General features: G+C 40.6%; 1 protein-coding gene across 2 annotated transcripts in view; it reads left to right on the forward strand.

The window, feature by feature from the left end:
- RAB4A (RAB4A, member RAS oncogene family) overlaps nucleotides 1-11475 on the forward strand; it is a 35431-nt gene extending 23956 nt beyond the window's left edge. For both annotated transcript variants that reach the window (XM_050949197.1, XM_050949198.1), the window contains one exon: nucleotides 6304-11475. The gene's annotated coding sequence lies outside the window, so the exon portion shown is untranslated. The remainder of the gene's footprint in view (nucleotides 1-6303) is intronic.
- The last annotated feature ends 4480 nt before the right edge of the window (nucleotides 11476-15955 follow it).

The raw sequence follows: 15955 nt of genomic DNA on the forward strand, positions 1-15955 counted from the left end.
TCTGGCAAAGAGTTCCACAGGTTGTGCACTATGTGAAGAAATACTTCCTTGTTTTTTGTCTCTTCCAAGCTGAAAAGTCAGTCTTATTAATTTCTCCTCCTATGGAAGCCATTCCACACCCTTAATCACTTTTGTGCCCTTTTCTGAACTTTTTCCAATTTCAGTATTTTTTTTTTTGAGATGGGATGACCACATCTGCACGCAGTATTCAAGCTGTGGGCGTACTATGGATTTATAGAGGCAATATATTTTCTCTCATTATCTATCCCTTTCTTAATGATTCCCAACATTCCGTTTGCTTTTTTGACTGCTGCTGCACATTGATTGGATGTTTTTCAGAGAACTATCCACAATGACTCCCAAATCTTTCTTGAGTAGTAACTGCTAATTTAGACCCCATCAATGTATATGTATGGTTGGGATTATGTTTTCCAAGGTGCATTACTTTGCATTTATCAACATTGAATTTCATCTGCCATTTGTTGCCCAGTCACCCAGTTTTGAGAGATCCTTTTGTAGGGAGTACAGCAAAATAGAAACAATGGATTTCAGGAAGGCGGATTTTGGTAGGCTCAGAGAGCTGATAGGTAAGGTCCCATGGGAATCAAGACTGAGGGGAAAAACAACTGAGGAGAGTTGGCAGTTTTTCAAAGGGACGCTATTAAGGGCCCAAAAGCAAGCTATTCCGATGGTTAGGAAAGATAGAAAATGTGGCAAAAGACCACCTTGGCTTAACCACGAGATCTTGCGTGACCTACAAAATAAAAAGGCGTCATATAAAAAATGGAAACTAGGTCAGATTACAAAGGACGAATATAGGCAAATAACACAGGAATGCAGAGGCAAGATTAGAAAGGCAAAGGCACAAAATGAGCTCAAACTAGCTATGGGAATAAAGGGAAACAAGAAGACTTTTTATCAATACATTAGAAGCAAGAGGAAGACCAAGGACAGGGTAGGCCCACTGCTCAGTGAGGAGGGGGAAACAGTAACAGGAGACTTGGAAATGGCAGAGATGCTTAATGACTTCTTTGTTTCGGTCTTCACTGAGAAGTCTGAAGGAATGTCTAATATAGTGAATGCTTACGGGAAGAGGGTAGGTTTAGAAGATAAAATAAAAAAAGTGCAAGTAAAAAATCACTTAGAAAAGTTAGATGCCTGCAAGTCACCAGGTCCTGATGAAATGCATCCTAGAATACTCAAGGAGTTAATAGAGGAGGTATCTGAGCCTCTAGCTATTATCTTTGGGAAATCATGGGAGACGGGGGAGATTCCAGAAGACTGGAAGGGGGCAAATATAGTGCCCATCTATAAAAAGAGAAATAAAAACAACCCAGGAAACTACAGACCAGTTAGTTTAACTTCTGTGCTAGGGAAGATAATGGAGCAGGTAATTTAAAGAAATCATCTGCAAACACTTGGAAGGTGGTAAGGTGATAGGGAATAGCCAGCATGGATTTGTAAAGAACAAATCGTATCAAACTAATCTGATAGCATTCTTTGATAGGATAACGAGCCTTGTGGATAAGGGAGAAGCGGTGGATGTGATATACCTAGACTTTAGTAAGGCATTTGATATGGTCTCGCATGATATTCTTATAGACAAACTAGGAAAGTACAATTTAGATGGGGCTACTATAAGGTGGGTGCATAACTGGCTGGATAACCGTACTCAGAGAGTAGTTATTAATGGCTCCCAATCCTGCTGGAAAGGTATAACAAGTGGGGTTCCGCAAGGGTCTGTTTTGGGACCGGCTCTGTTCAATATCTTCATCAATGATTTAGATGTTGGCATAGAAAGTACGCTTATTAAGTTTGCGGACGATACCAAACTGGGAGGGATTGCAACTGCTTTGGAGGACAGGGTCAAAATTCAAAATGATTTGGAGAAATGGTCTGAGGTAAACAGGATGAAGTTCAATAAAGATAAATGCAAAGTGCTCCACTTAGGAAGGAACAATCAGTTTCACACGTACAGAATGGGAAGAAACTGTCTAGGAAGGAGTATGGCAGAAAGAGATCTAAGGGTCATAGTAGACCACAAGCTTAATATGAGTCAACAGTGTGATACTGTTGCAAAAAAAGCAAACGTGATTCTGGGATGCATTAACAGGTGTGTTGTAAACAAGACACGAGAAGTCATTCTTCTGCTTTACACTGCGCTGGTTAGACCTCAACTGGAGTATTGTGTCCAGTTCTGGGCACCGCATTTCAAGAAAGATGTGGAGAAATTGGAGAGGGTCCAGAGAAGAGCAATAAGAATGATTAAAGGTCTTGAGAACATGACCTATGAAGGAAGGCTGAAGGAATTGGGTTTGTTTAGTTTGGAAAAGAGAAGACTGAGAGGGGACATCATAGCAGTTTTCAGGTATCTAAAAGGGCGTCATCAGGAGGAGGGAGAGAACTTGTTCACCTTAGCCTCCAATGATAGAACAAGAAGCAATGGGTTTAAACTGCAGCAAGGGAGATTTAGGTTGGACATTAGGAAAAAGTTCCTAACTGTCAGGGTAGTTAAACACTGGAATAGATTGCCTAGGGAAGTTGTGGAATCTCCATCTCTGGAGATATTTAAGAGTAGGTTAGATAAATGTCTATTAGGGATGGTCTAGACAGTATTTGGTCCTGCCAGGAGGGCAGGGGACTGGACTCGATGACCTCTCAAGGTCCCTTCCAGTCCTAGAGTCTGAGCTATGAGCTCCTTTGCAGTGTATCTGAAAACTGTCATTTATTCCTACCCTTTGTTTCCTATCTTTTAACCAGTTTACCAGTCCATGAGAGGACCTTTCCTCTTATTCCATGACTGCTTACTTTGAAGAGCCTTTGAGAGACCTTGTCAACAGCTTTCTGAAAATCTAAGCACACTATATCCACTGAATCACCTTGTCCACATGCTTGTTGACCCCTTGAAAGAATTCTAGTAGATTGAGCCATGATTTCCCTTTACAAAAACCATGTTGACTCTTCCCCAACAAATTCTGTTCTTCTGCATCTTACAATTTTGTTTTTATTATAGTTTCAACCAGTTTGCCTGGTACTGAAGTCAGGCTTACTGGCCTGCAATTGCTGGGATCACCTCTGGAGCCCTTCTTAAAAATTAGTGTCACATTAGCTATCCTCCAGTCATTTGGTACAGAAGCAAATTTAAATGATAGGTTACAGACTATAGTAAGTAGTTCCACAATTTCACCTTTGAGTTCCTCAGAACTCTTTGATGAATACCTTCTGGTCCTGGTGACTTCTTGCTGTTTATCAGTTTGTTGCAAAACCACCTCTAATGACACCTCAGTCTGGGACAATTCTAAGATTTGTCACCTAAAAAGAATGGCTCAGGTTTAGGAATCTCCCTCGCTGAATTCATTTAGTTTCTCCGCAATGGCCTTATCATTCTTGAGTTCTCCTTTAGAATCACAGAATATCAGGGTTGGAAGGGACCTCAGCAGGTCATCTAGTCCAACCCCCTGCTCAAAGCAGGACCAATCCCCAGACAGACTTTTACCCCAGTTCCCTAAATGGCCCCCTGGGTTTAGCAGGCCAGTGCTCAAACCACTGAGCAACTCAATCGTCCAGTGGCCCCACTGGTTGTTTAGCAGGCTTCCTGCTTCTGATACAATTAAAAAAATGTTGCTGTTACATTTTGAGTCTGTGGCTAACTGTTCTTCACATTCTTTTTTTGGCCTTCCTAATTATATTTTTACACTTCCTTTACCAGAGTTTATGCTCCTTTCTAGTTTTCTCACTGCAATTTACCTTCTACCTTTTAACGGATGCCTTTTTGCCTCTCCTTGCTTCTTTTGCTTTGTTTAGCCGTGGTGGCACTTTTTTGGTTTTCTTACTGTTTTTTAATTTGGGTATACATTTAAGTTGAGCCTCTATTATGGTGTCTTTGAAAGGTTTCCATGCAGCCTGCAGGGTTTTCACTTTTGGTGCTGTACCTTTTAATTTCTGTTTAACCTCCTCATTTTTTGTGTAGTTCCCCTTTCTGAAATTAAATGCTACAGTGTTTGGTTGCTGTGGGGCTTTCCCTGCCACTGGGATGTTAAATTTAATAATATTATGGTCGCTATTACCAAGCGGTCCAGGTGTATTCACCTCTTGGACCAGATCCTGTGCTCTACTTAGTCCTAAATCAAGAATGGCCTCTCCTCATGTGGGTTCCAGGACTAGCCTCTCCAAGATGCATTTAAAGTGTCAAGAAACTTTCTCTGCATCCTATCCTGAGGTGACATGTACCCAGTCAATATGGGGATAGTTGAAGTTCCCCATTATTGAGTTTTTTTATTTTAGTAGCCTCCCTAATCTCCCTGAGCATTTCAGTCTCAGTCACCATTACCATCCTGGTCAGGTGGTCAGTAATATATCCCTGCTGCTATATTCTTATAATTAGAGTATGGAATTACTGTCCACAGAGATTCTGTGGTACAGTTTGGTTCATTTAAGATTTTTACTTCATTGATTCTATGCTTTTTCACATATAGTGCCACTCCCCCACCAGCACGACCTGTTCTGTCCTTCCCATATATTTTGTACCCTGGTATTACTGTATCCCATTAATTATCCTCATTCCACCAAGTGTCTGTGGTGCTTATTATATCAATATTTTAATTTAATACGACGCACTCTAGTTCACCCATCTTATTATTTTGACTTCTAGCATTGGTATATAAGCACTCTTAAAAACTTGTCACATTTTAGATGTCTACCATTACACGATGTAATTGAATGGGACTTGCTTTCATTTGACTATTTCTCATCAGATCCTACCTGTATTATATCTTCCATCCTCTCCTCCATTACTAGGATATAGAGAATCTCCATCCTCCTCCTAAGGGATGTCTCTGTCAGAATCACATGCTCCTCCATGCCTGTTGGCTTTCCCCCAGCCTTTAAAATTAAAAAGGTCATTGAGGAGTTTTTAAACAAAGTGTCAGCAATCTGGTTCCATTTTGGTTTAGGTAGAGCCCATCCTTCCTGTACAGGGTCCCCCTTTCCCAAAAGTTTCCCCCAGTTCCTAATAAATCTGAACCCCTCCTCCCTACACCATTGTCTCATCCACATATTGAGACTGTGTAGTTCTGCCTGTCTCACTGGACCTGCACGTGGAACTGGAAGCATTTCAGAATAAGCTACCGTGGCGGTCGTGGATTTCAATCTCCTACCTAGCAGCCTAAATTTGGCCTCCAGGACACACCTCCTGTCGTTCCCATGTCATTGGTACCTACATGTGCCATGACCACTGGCTCCTCCCCAGCTCTACACACTAGTCTGTCTAGATGTCTCGAGAGATCTGCAACCTTCACACCAGGCAGACAAGTCCCCATGCGGTTCTCCTGGTCATCGCAAACCCAGCTATCTGTTTCCAATGATGGAATCGCCCATTCCTAATACCTGTCTCTTCCTAATAACTGGAGTTCCCTCCCCTGGAGAGGTATCTTCGGTGCAAGAGGGTACCACAACATCATCTGGAAGGAGGGTCCCAAATGCAAGATAGTTTTCTTTGTTCAGTTGTCTGTCCTCCTTCCCTGAGACATTCATCATCAATAGCACAGAGGCTGTCAGACTGGAGGTGGAATCATTCTACTGTGTCCTGGAAAGTCTCATCTGTGTACATCTCTGTGTCCCCCTTAGCTCCTCCAGCTTAGCCACCCTGGTCTCCAAAGCCCGTACATGGTCTCTGAGGGCCAGAGTTCCTTGTACCAAATATACACATACGCCACCTGCCCATAGGGCAAGTAATCAATACATGCTGCATTTGGTGCAATAAACAGATGGTTATTGAAGAAAGCCACCAACTTGCTCTGAGCTGCAGATGTATTAAAAATAAAACTGGTCTTTGAAACACAATAACTGGATTATTTTCTCTGCATTCATTTTGGCCTGAGTGGGATACAGTATGAGTAGTACACATCCTCCTCATTCAAGCTGCTAGCAGAAATCTGAGCAGAGGAGGTTGAAACTTAAGAGCAAAGTTTTAAACATTTGCAAATACTGATTTCTTAAATCAACTGTCAACCATAAATCTTAAAATGAAACTTTCTATTCCTAATGTAATCTGTGAGTTAGCAGTCCCTAAATCAAAGGGGTTTGTGCCCTTTAAATGAAGGAAAACTGGAAGGATGCAGCTTGAGGGATCCTGAGTTTACAAATGGCTTGAATGCATCCATCTGAAATCCCAGGAACTTCAATGTGGCTCTGCAAGGGTATATGTCCGCAGAGCCAATTGCAGGATTTGAGCCTTTTTATTCCTAAACTTAGATTAAATTTCATAAAATGTTCACACAATAATTTGTTTTTGTGTTTTTTCAGATGTCCATGCAATTGGTGTTTGTAGCAACAACTGACACAGCTTGAAGGCTATGCAGTTTTTTTAAAACATCTTTACTACTGTATGTGAACAGAAAAACCACTGCTGGAAAAACAGTACGGTATGGTGGTAGGCAGGAATGTGCATATGACATAGCAGACTGCAAAACAAACCTGATAATTCAGTGGACAGTACTAAGACTCACCTGTATGTAAACATTTTCCGTTACATATTTTTGTCATTCACCTTTAAAGTATTGCTGTATACTGTATATAATGTAACAGTAAATTTCCAAAGCATGATATACTTATGTTTGATATAATAAATGTTGCACTAAAAGCAATTATATTTTATTTTTTTAATCATATTAACTAAAACTTTTGTTAACTGAGTTAGGCTTTATCATGTTTGTGTTAATTGCACAGTAGGTTATATTTATGACCTGAAATACAAAGCCACTGACACTGTCAGTGATTTTCCTACTTCACTACGTTTGCCACATTCTACAAGGTGTTTACATAATCCATTCTAGAATTACGGTGAGGACATTACCTAAGTTTACTAATCCTGTCAAATTTGGAATGGACATTTCTAGTGAAGTGCATCTGTCCTGTTTTCTGACAATTCTTAAATAAATTTTCTCTCAACTGTATTTTTTCCCTACTTTGTAGGTTAAAAATGCTGCTGCTAAGTCTCTGAAATGACAGTTGTCTGACCTTAGATTTTGGAAGTTTCTTATCTGTGCTTTCTGGATCTTTTCTTTTCCTTTTCTACTTCTGTTGTATAGAAGTGGGGGGCCAATGAGGTTTGTTTGTTTTTTTAGCAAAACTGTATTTTCTGTTTACTGCTGTGTGAGTCCATGAAAGATCACCACAATGATTTCTCGTGTGTCTATATGAGAGAGCCGTTTCTATAAGATATTGCTTAATCTCGTTGGACTGCACTTCTCAAAGATGCTTTAGCTACTAATAAAGCAATCTGCTATAAAAAGTCTGTTCAGTGAAAATACCTGTTCAGTGAGGCCAAGTGTTTCAAACGTACAGTACCTAGAAAGTGCAAGTAACTCTGCTGAATGTGGAATTTTCATTAAAATGTATTTTAAATCTTCTAAAAATCTATAATGGTATTATAGGAATTTAAACAAGGGCTTGATGGTCCTAATTAGAGGGTCTCTTCATACAAGTCTCCCCTCTGGCCTGGAATAAGGTGCCATCCTCCCTGTTGTCAGATCCCGCTGAGGGTATTTCATAGTGTTGGATTTATATACATGAGGAAATGGAATATAGGTGGGCTACATGCATTTTTCTCTCTGCCCCTGGAAACTATTAGGTATTCAGCTTGTCATATTAACTTTAGTTCATAGTTTAGGATGTTGGAACCTCTCTCCTGACCTCTTTATTGTGGGGCAGAACAGTCAGCACAGGAAATCCTGTTGTCATGGCTCCATTAGAGCTATACTTAGGTGGTAGGAGAGAGTCCAATGACAGCATGAAGCCTAGGTGTCTACATCACTCTCCAGGAGTGGTGGGAAATCTCTGTAGCTTTTGTATTACCCCCTCTCCACAGGTCCTTAAGTGGCATTTCTGAAAGGAATGTAATAAGGAGAGGGTAGAAAGGTTTCTTATGAATGTAAGTCCAGAATAACTCCATTGAGCTCAAGTTATACTAGTGTAACTGAACGGCATTTAGCCTAAGAAACCTAGTAACATAAAGATTATTTCTTAGACATCTGTTACAATTCATGGGCAAAAACTGCATTATTGATGGACACCTGAATCCTCACTTGATAAAGAACACAAATGGAATTTAAATATTAAAACTAAATTATAGGGCTATAATTCCAGACGGTATTGGCAGCACAAAAGCACACATAGAGTGCTTCAGGTAGATTCTAGAGCCCCTCAATGGAATTCTAATCCTGCATTTAAAAATAGTCCATGGTGAGGCTTGGTTCAGTTTAGATAGAGACCCACACCCTTTTGGAAAAATTGAAACTGAATGTAAAAGCACAAGGATTAAATAGAATCACTTGACCATGCTTTATACAGGAAAAGTCTCTCTTCTGAAGTCTTGCAGGCCATTAATCCAAGTAGCTTTGTATGATATCCCTCTCAATCAAGAGTCAGCATGCAGCATTAGACTTAAATGACATGTAGAAAAGACTCATTGTATTACTCCTGTAGGGAATTCTGCACCAAAAACATAAATGAATTCTGCATGCAATATTTATAATTCTGCAAAATTCTGCGTATTGTCAAAATAATACACTAATCACACCAGTTTCAATTATTTTAGTAATTTATTTCAAAATACCTATGAGCATGTGTGTCTGTAACAATACAGACTACAAAAAAGGTTCAGGTTAATGCTTTTTGACAAATAGATTCTTTACTAGGCATATTTAACCCAAACTCTGAGTAATTCATTTAAATGACAATACTGAACTATATTCCCCCCCCCCCCCCGAGGAAGCAGTGCAAAGGCTTGGGGGAGTCAAGGGTAATGGAGGCACTTAGGGAGAGGAAAGTAAACTGCTGGGAAGGAGCCTGGATCTGAATTTAAAGGGTTTTCTGGGTATGAGTAGGAAAAGTATGGAACCGGGATGGGGCATGGAGGCAGATTGTTAGGGAGTGTCTCCACACAGTGCCTAAGAGAGTCCTTTTTACCATTCAATCTGCCCCCTCCCCATGTGTGTCTGTGCCCCCATGCTCCATTCCCCTTCCCCCCTGTAGCTCTGCACCCCCCTCCCCCATGTCCCTGTGCCTTCACTCCCATTCAGCCCCTGCCCTAGTCTGTCCTTCCCCCACTAGCCCTTATGAGCCCCTATCTGACCCCTGCCCCTGAGCAGTCCATCTCCCTGTATCTCTTGACCTGGTCCAACAGGCACTGTGAAGAAGGTAGGCTCTTTCTCTTTCTCTTCCCCCTATCCTGGCTGGGGCTTGCCAGGAGCAGCTGCTGTGCTCTAGCACCACATTGCCCTCTGGTGGGCAAAAATGCAGCAACTTTTTAGCAGAAGCTATTTTCTACCAAAACATTTTTTAAAATATGTATGGTACATGAAAATATGCACACATGCACTGATCATAGAATATCAGAGTTGGAAGAGATTTCAGGAGGTCATCTAGTCCACCCCCCTGCTCAAAGCAGGACCAATTCCCAACTAAATCATCTCAGCCAGGGCTTTGTCAAGCCTGACCTTAACCTCTAAGGAAAGAGATTCCACCACCTCCCTAGGTAACCCATTCCAGTGCTTCACTACCTGCCTAGTGAAAAAGTTTTCTTAATATCCAACCTAAACCTCACCCACAGCTACTTGAGACCATTCCTCCTTGTTCTGTCATCAGGTACCACTGTGAACAGTCTAGAGCCATTCTTTTTGGAACCCCCTGCAGAATTCCCTCAGGCGTATTATATATATAGCATGGATGTCTGTTGCCTAGCTGACCAGAAATGCTCCTAAGGAATGTTCTTCTCCTAGTATATTTGCATATATTTTTTTGGAAACTGCCTAATACTGCATTTCAAAGCCTAAAATAATGCCAAAGAACCATACTATGTAAATATCTACCTTGATCCCAATTTCTTGGTTGTCTTCCAAGTATATATTATCTGGAAGTGCTTTCTACCACAGCCCCTTTGTTTCTCCTCCCAGAAAAGAGAATATGACTGGTGATTCAAAATAGAGGGAGTTTACACATCAGATTTGGAAGACCCTGCTGATAGCTTTTAGTTTTAGATCATGCAGTTGCCTGTCCTTTGATCCCAAACTCTGCTGGGGGTAGTCCAGTGGAATATGTTGCCTTCATACCAGCTTCTCAAAGTTGGGAGAATTGTGTCCTGCTTTCCAGAGCCCCAAAGAGGACTGAATGCTGAGAAATGACTGTCTGGTTTTCACATTTACACCTCCTGCTCAACTTTTTGGTAGATGGTGAGAAAAGGGGAAGGCTGCTTGACCTTCCCAGTTCTGAGATGTAGCACAAGCTGTGGTCTCTCTCCAGCCACTGTTGTTGTGACCAAAGCAGGTAGGGCCTTTAATCATCTAGTTTTATTACCCACCAAGTTAAGGGTGCTGATAAAAGGAAGGTTTGCTTAATTCCAAGGTTCTCAAACCCCAGTAATACTTGCACTGTGGTCTCAAGTGGTTTTCCCCTCCTTGGGTGCTAAACCTCATTCATTTTCCTTCTCTGCAGCTCTTTATTTTTCTCCATTACAATGTCATTATCTTCAGTGTTACAAATGTGATTTTATGTTTTTTTGTTCTTTCCAAACAATCTGAGAAATAACTGGTGCAGATTTAGATTTGGAGTGATAAAAAGTCTCTCTTCATTCCTCCTGCCGTTTACATACAAAACTGATAGAGAAACCTTTTGTTTATATGTGAGTACTTTTTGAAGAGTTTGGTCAATTTTCTGGAACTAAAAAAAGGCTAAGCACAATTTTTTTCCTGTAATCAGTTATCTTAAGCTTCCAGATTCCCTTCATGTAGAATAAATAGCTTTATTACAGTAAGCCTTAGTGTATATACTTGATCTTAACATCTTAAAGTGTTTCTAAAAATAAAGTGCATTCAGACAGTGCACATTAACAAGGTTAAAGTGCATGACATATATGTTACAATTTGTACTGTGATGCATATTTCATTTTAATGACCAGTTGGTACTAGAGGTAAAGTAACAAGGTGTTCTAAAACTTAATGTAGCAAGCTTTGGGGAAAATATCATGACAGAGGGTAGCTCTCCACAGTGTGTAGTTTAGATTATCTACTATTCCACAGTGATAGATTTGAAGATGTTACATTTCATGCCAGGAACATCCCCAAACTAAGTTCACATTTGGCTCTAAAGTTTTAATCATACCTGTAACAAGCTAGATTGACAAATGTAGTGTTTACTTAAATAGTCTGCTTACCTTCCATATACATAGTGCATGCATTCCATGTGTGGAGACGTTCTTACCCTAATTGACTTACCAAAGCAAAATGGCTCAGCAAAGCTTTCCTACCACATCAGGCATCTGAAGTCTAATTCATTGTTCATGGAGATTTTAGATTGTTAAAGTTTGTGATGGTTTAAGTATTTTATAAAACCCTCTCTCCTACCTTGAGTGTGTTGCTGCACTACACCATTATGTTTGATGCTTGTATCTACTCTTGAATAAAGAATGTTTTCTGAAGAGTATAGGTGTTCTGTAGTGAGTCATCTTATTTCTTGTACCTCTATTACAGTGCACAGATGGTTTAACTCAGTTTGTTTAGGTGGTTTTATGTTGCTGGGCGAGAGCAGTAGCTGTACTAGTGTAAGCTTGCTAGTGCAGACATCACCTCAGTCTTCTGAATCAAGGCAGGGTTGCTGTATGGGTTGTGGCACCTGTCTCAGGTCGTCATTTGTGAATTAAGAATTGTAAGCCAGCACAATGGAAACCCTATTTACATACAAAGTCAAGATACCAGAGAAGGTCAATCTCTGAGGGCAGACTATGAACTTTGAGGAATTTAAGGGAAGGGCAAAAAGATGCCCATTTCTCCTGTGGGGGAAGATGACTGTTTATCTTCATGAAAATGGAATCCAAAAGAGCCTTGCTTGGAAATGTTATGAAAGACATTTGGGATGAGAAATGCTGCTTTAGGTAGATAGAAACAAGTTACACAGAAAACATGATTCCTGAAGACTACACTTGGACTATCAGCGTCTTGATCATTGATAAACATTGTAGCAAAAAATGTTTGTCAATTCAGGATCAGCACTTACCTAACAGGCTGGGCATATACAGTTTCTTTGAGGACAGGATATTGGGTATTTACTGGCAGTATTCAGTGAATGCTAGAAAGGGATGTGTCGAAGGGGACTAAGGTACATCTGTTAGCCTCCCCCAACACTCTTTGGGTTATGCAGCCTTTACTTTATCTTGCAGGTTAAGAGTGGTGGTGGTAGGGAGCTGATCTACCCAGTTAAGCACAAGCCAATATTTTGCTGGAGGCAGGGGGATAAGTGACTCACTCCCACAGATACTGCTACCAGATATTCCACCCCTGCTTTATGTAGCAGTGGTGCGCCTGAGATGAAGGACCCCTACCCTAGTGCAAATGGCAGTAGGATCCTCTATTCTCCCCTTGCACCCTAAGATGGCCAAGTTATTAGTAATATTTCCATAAGTAGAATCAACACTTGCTTAAGAAAGCAAGTTTTAGGAGTATGTGAAGTAAGAATATCCTCAGGGCAAGAAGTCTTCCCATGAATGTTCAGTGTGTAAGAGGCTGGACACTACAGGGAACGCTGAGAAGGCCTGTGGGTTGATGTATGTTATAGCAAGGCCTACAGAGGCCTCAGAGGTAGTGCTTGTACTGCCAGAAGCTGATGTTTCCAGGAGCTCATGCACAGTGGTACACTAAGGCAGGTAGCTCACAACCCTGGGGAACATTAGATAAGATACTCATTGCTGGCATTTGGTCATTTATCTAATGTAGTTTCCAGCTATGTCTAGAAAAGAAGTTGCTTGCTAAGCTCTTGGAACACTTCCTCTAGCCTTTCCTTTGATTTTGCAATTCCCCAGGTTACCAGAACTTTAGTGTGACACTTGCATAAAAACTTCTGTAACTTCTTGGAAAGTGACAATCTGACCCTGATTCTGCTACAAACTATTACAGATAAGCACCTCTGACTACTTGTAGAGTGGCCCTTCTCAGCATGAGGGTAGCAGCATCAGGCCTGAGTAAGCCCACCACTGCATTAAGGCTGGGCAGGATACTGCATCCTTTCACTTCTGGAGCTCTCAATGCTACTTTGCATCAACAGCTATGGGGGCCAGTTGAATTAATTACCTAGGCAAAAGAATGATGGAATTTCTTCTTGCCCTTGTCAGAGGGACCCCCATCTGCACTTAACAGTACAGAGCAATGAAGCCAATGTTGTCATCTGTTAAGCAGAAGAGGAAATGGTATTAGGGATCATGTTACACTACATTAACTACTGTAGGAACAAGAGGAAGGGAAAAAAGTAGACAGTTCTCCAAAGGAATACTGCAAAGTGGCCAGTAGAAGATGGAAAAGCACCCATTCCTTTTTCCATACTAATACCTATTCCTAATGTGGTGTCTCGGAGTACAGGGTGATGGCTAGATGGGGTTGAAATTTTTATATAGCCATGTAGTGGCTTTTTTCACTTTAAGGCCTGCAAAGTCAAATGAGTACTCGGTTCGTGAAGAGATGGTTACATTCACAAAGCTATACCCCCACCTTCTGTCTGCACCACTGTTTAAGTCAGAGGCTAAACCAGTTAAGTCACTCAATTTTATTCACATGTACAAGTTGACCCTACATAGTGTTAAATACAAATACAGAAGCTCTAAAAACAAAATACTGTTTAAAAACACTTTAAAAAAAAGTCACATATTGCTTCAAGCTTAGATGGTATTTTCCCCATAGTTCTTAAAGTGAATTCAGTGCTCACAAAAGCTAACAAAACAGCATCAGGCAGGTTCCCCAGCTTCTACCCTTGTTTTTAGAGGAGCCAACTGTAGAGTTGAGTCAGGCTCCATTATGGCTTTGCTGCTGAGTGATCTAGGAATGGACTGAAAACAACTCATTGAACATAGATCCTCAGATTATGAACTTTTGGTCACTATAACCATATGTCCAACTCAAAGAATTTAGTGCCAGTGCATTACATTAAAAAAAATTTAAAGACTGATGTACTTTCCCCAGAATGAAAAATTGGGTGGTGTACATCTGCTGCCTCAATTAAAGTGGATCAAAACAAGTTACTAGGAATACAAGACATCATAAGTCAAATTCAGCATCTTAAACGGATATTTGTTACACTGAAATTTAGATAATTACATGATGCAAGAAAGATGTGACAGCATGATTGAACACAGCATGCTACTCTATTATACAAAGGCATTCTTTTACAGCTTTCATTGCAACACTGTACACAAAGTGCACCAAACTAGTCTTCATAGAACTTGTGAAGTTGACAAACTGCAGCATTATATTAGCAAAATCTACCAAGTTTCACTTAATGTAGAGTGCTGTTAAGTATCTAGTGAATGAAGGGACACCCTTCAGAGTTTTAGTGAAGACTTTGGTAAATAGTTCATAGTATTTTTTGCCAAGTATAAAACAAGCCTTGTCTTTAAAATGAGGGTTCATTAAGCTGGTAGATTTACTTTTTCTGTAAAATCAACTCAATTCAAGATAAGCTTCTGTCTCCTCTAAACTGAAAGGGTTGTGACATTTAAACTTAAACATCTACCTAGACTCTCATTGTCAAAGAGGCAGTCTGCTTCAGCGAATCCATCTCTAAAGCAAAGTAGCTGTAGCTAGCTAAACCATTATAGGTATTTAATAGGAGTTTCTGGCTTTTCATCAAGACTCTGCTCCAATATCACATCAAGTTTAGTTTAAAAGCTGTTGAGCTGCCAAACCCCTGCTTTATGAAACTGTCTTTGGGACTTAGATCAGCCATGGCCATAATTAGGTTAAGTCTGCACTTATGGTGGCAAGTAGAGCAGACACTGCTAGCATAGGTATGAATAGCAGCACAGACAGCAAAGCACAACTTAGGCAAGTAAAGTACCCTACATGTCTCTCTACAGGCCCAAGCCAGCCTCCCACCTCTACTCTATGGTTTTTAAACAGTGTAGTGTCCTGCTGCCCCCCCCCCCCCGCCATCAAAGCCTTTTGTTACCATGTCTTGGTACACATCACAGTGAGTGTGGATGCAGCCTGCCTGTCACTGCAACGTGAAGCTTCACATACTCTACACACTGCCACAAGTGTAGAGAAGCTCTTAGATGTCAATGCTACAATTTGCACCCACAATTGATGGCAAACTTCAAATGGTCAAGATTAGGACCCTTTAAAAATATGGCCCCAAGTGTTGACTGATGTGTTTATTTTCAAATGGTTATCTTGAAGAGTCAGACAGATCAGCAGCTTTCTCAATTTAAAAAAGAAGTCTTCAGAAAAAACCTGCCTTGCAACTGAGGCTTTACCTGAGTTACCAAAAAAGTCAGTCCATGCACATAATTCAATGCTGTTTTTAGCCACAGCCTGGTACTGCAGAACCTTCCAACTGACAGACATATGACCTAATTTTGTGACACTACTGCCTTTTAGCTAGTCAGTCAACAGCTGTTCCTGTCAAAACTAACTTAGCCAGAGGGTGAAAACAGAACAACCGCTTAAAAAAAAAAAGTTGTCAGAGAGAGACTGATGCTGTAGCTTAGTTAGGGCATAAACTATATAAGATATTTAAACAACCTACTGAATCTAAATACTAAAAGACCAGGGCAGTAGTTTGGCTGATTTAATAGCTGCACTGAAAGTATGGAACAGAAAGGACTAATATTAGGTACTTCAAAATATTCCAGCAAAGCCAGAGAAGCACCCAATGTTTGAGTAAAAGCAGTTTTGTTTATCCAATATAGTTGCTAACATACAGCTAGTGGAGCTTCTGTGCTGCTGTCTAGGGGAGACAAACTAACCCTGAGAACAGAAGGGGACATTTGGAACTAGACCATGTTTACAGCAGATGCATCTTGAGGAAAAGTAAACTAGACCCTAGATAGTGGAAAGATTTTAGTTAAGTTAAAAAAAGTTGACATGCAATGGACTAGGATGTCCTCAATACTGGGCATTGATCTGGAGGAAGGGAG

The sequence above is a fragment of the Gopherus flavomarginatus genome, chromosome 4, assembly GCF_025201925.1.
Source record: "Gopherus flavomarginatus isolate rGopFla2 chromosome 4, rGopFla2.mat.asm, whole genome shotgun sequence".
In the NCBI taxonomy this organism is placed as follows: domain Eukaryota; kingdom Metazoa; phylum Chordata; order Testudines; family Testudinidae; genus Gopherus; species Gopherus flavomarginatus.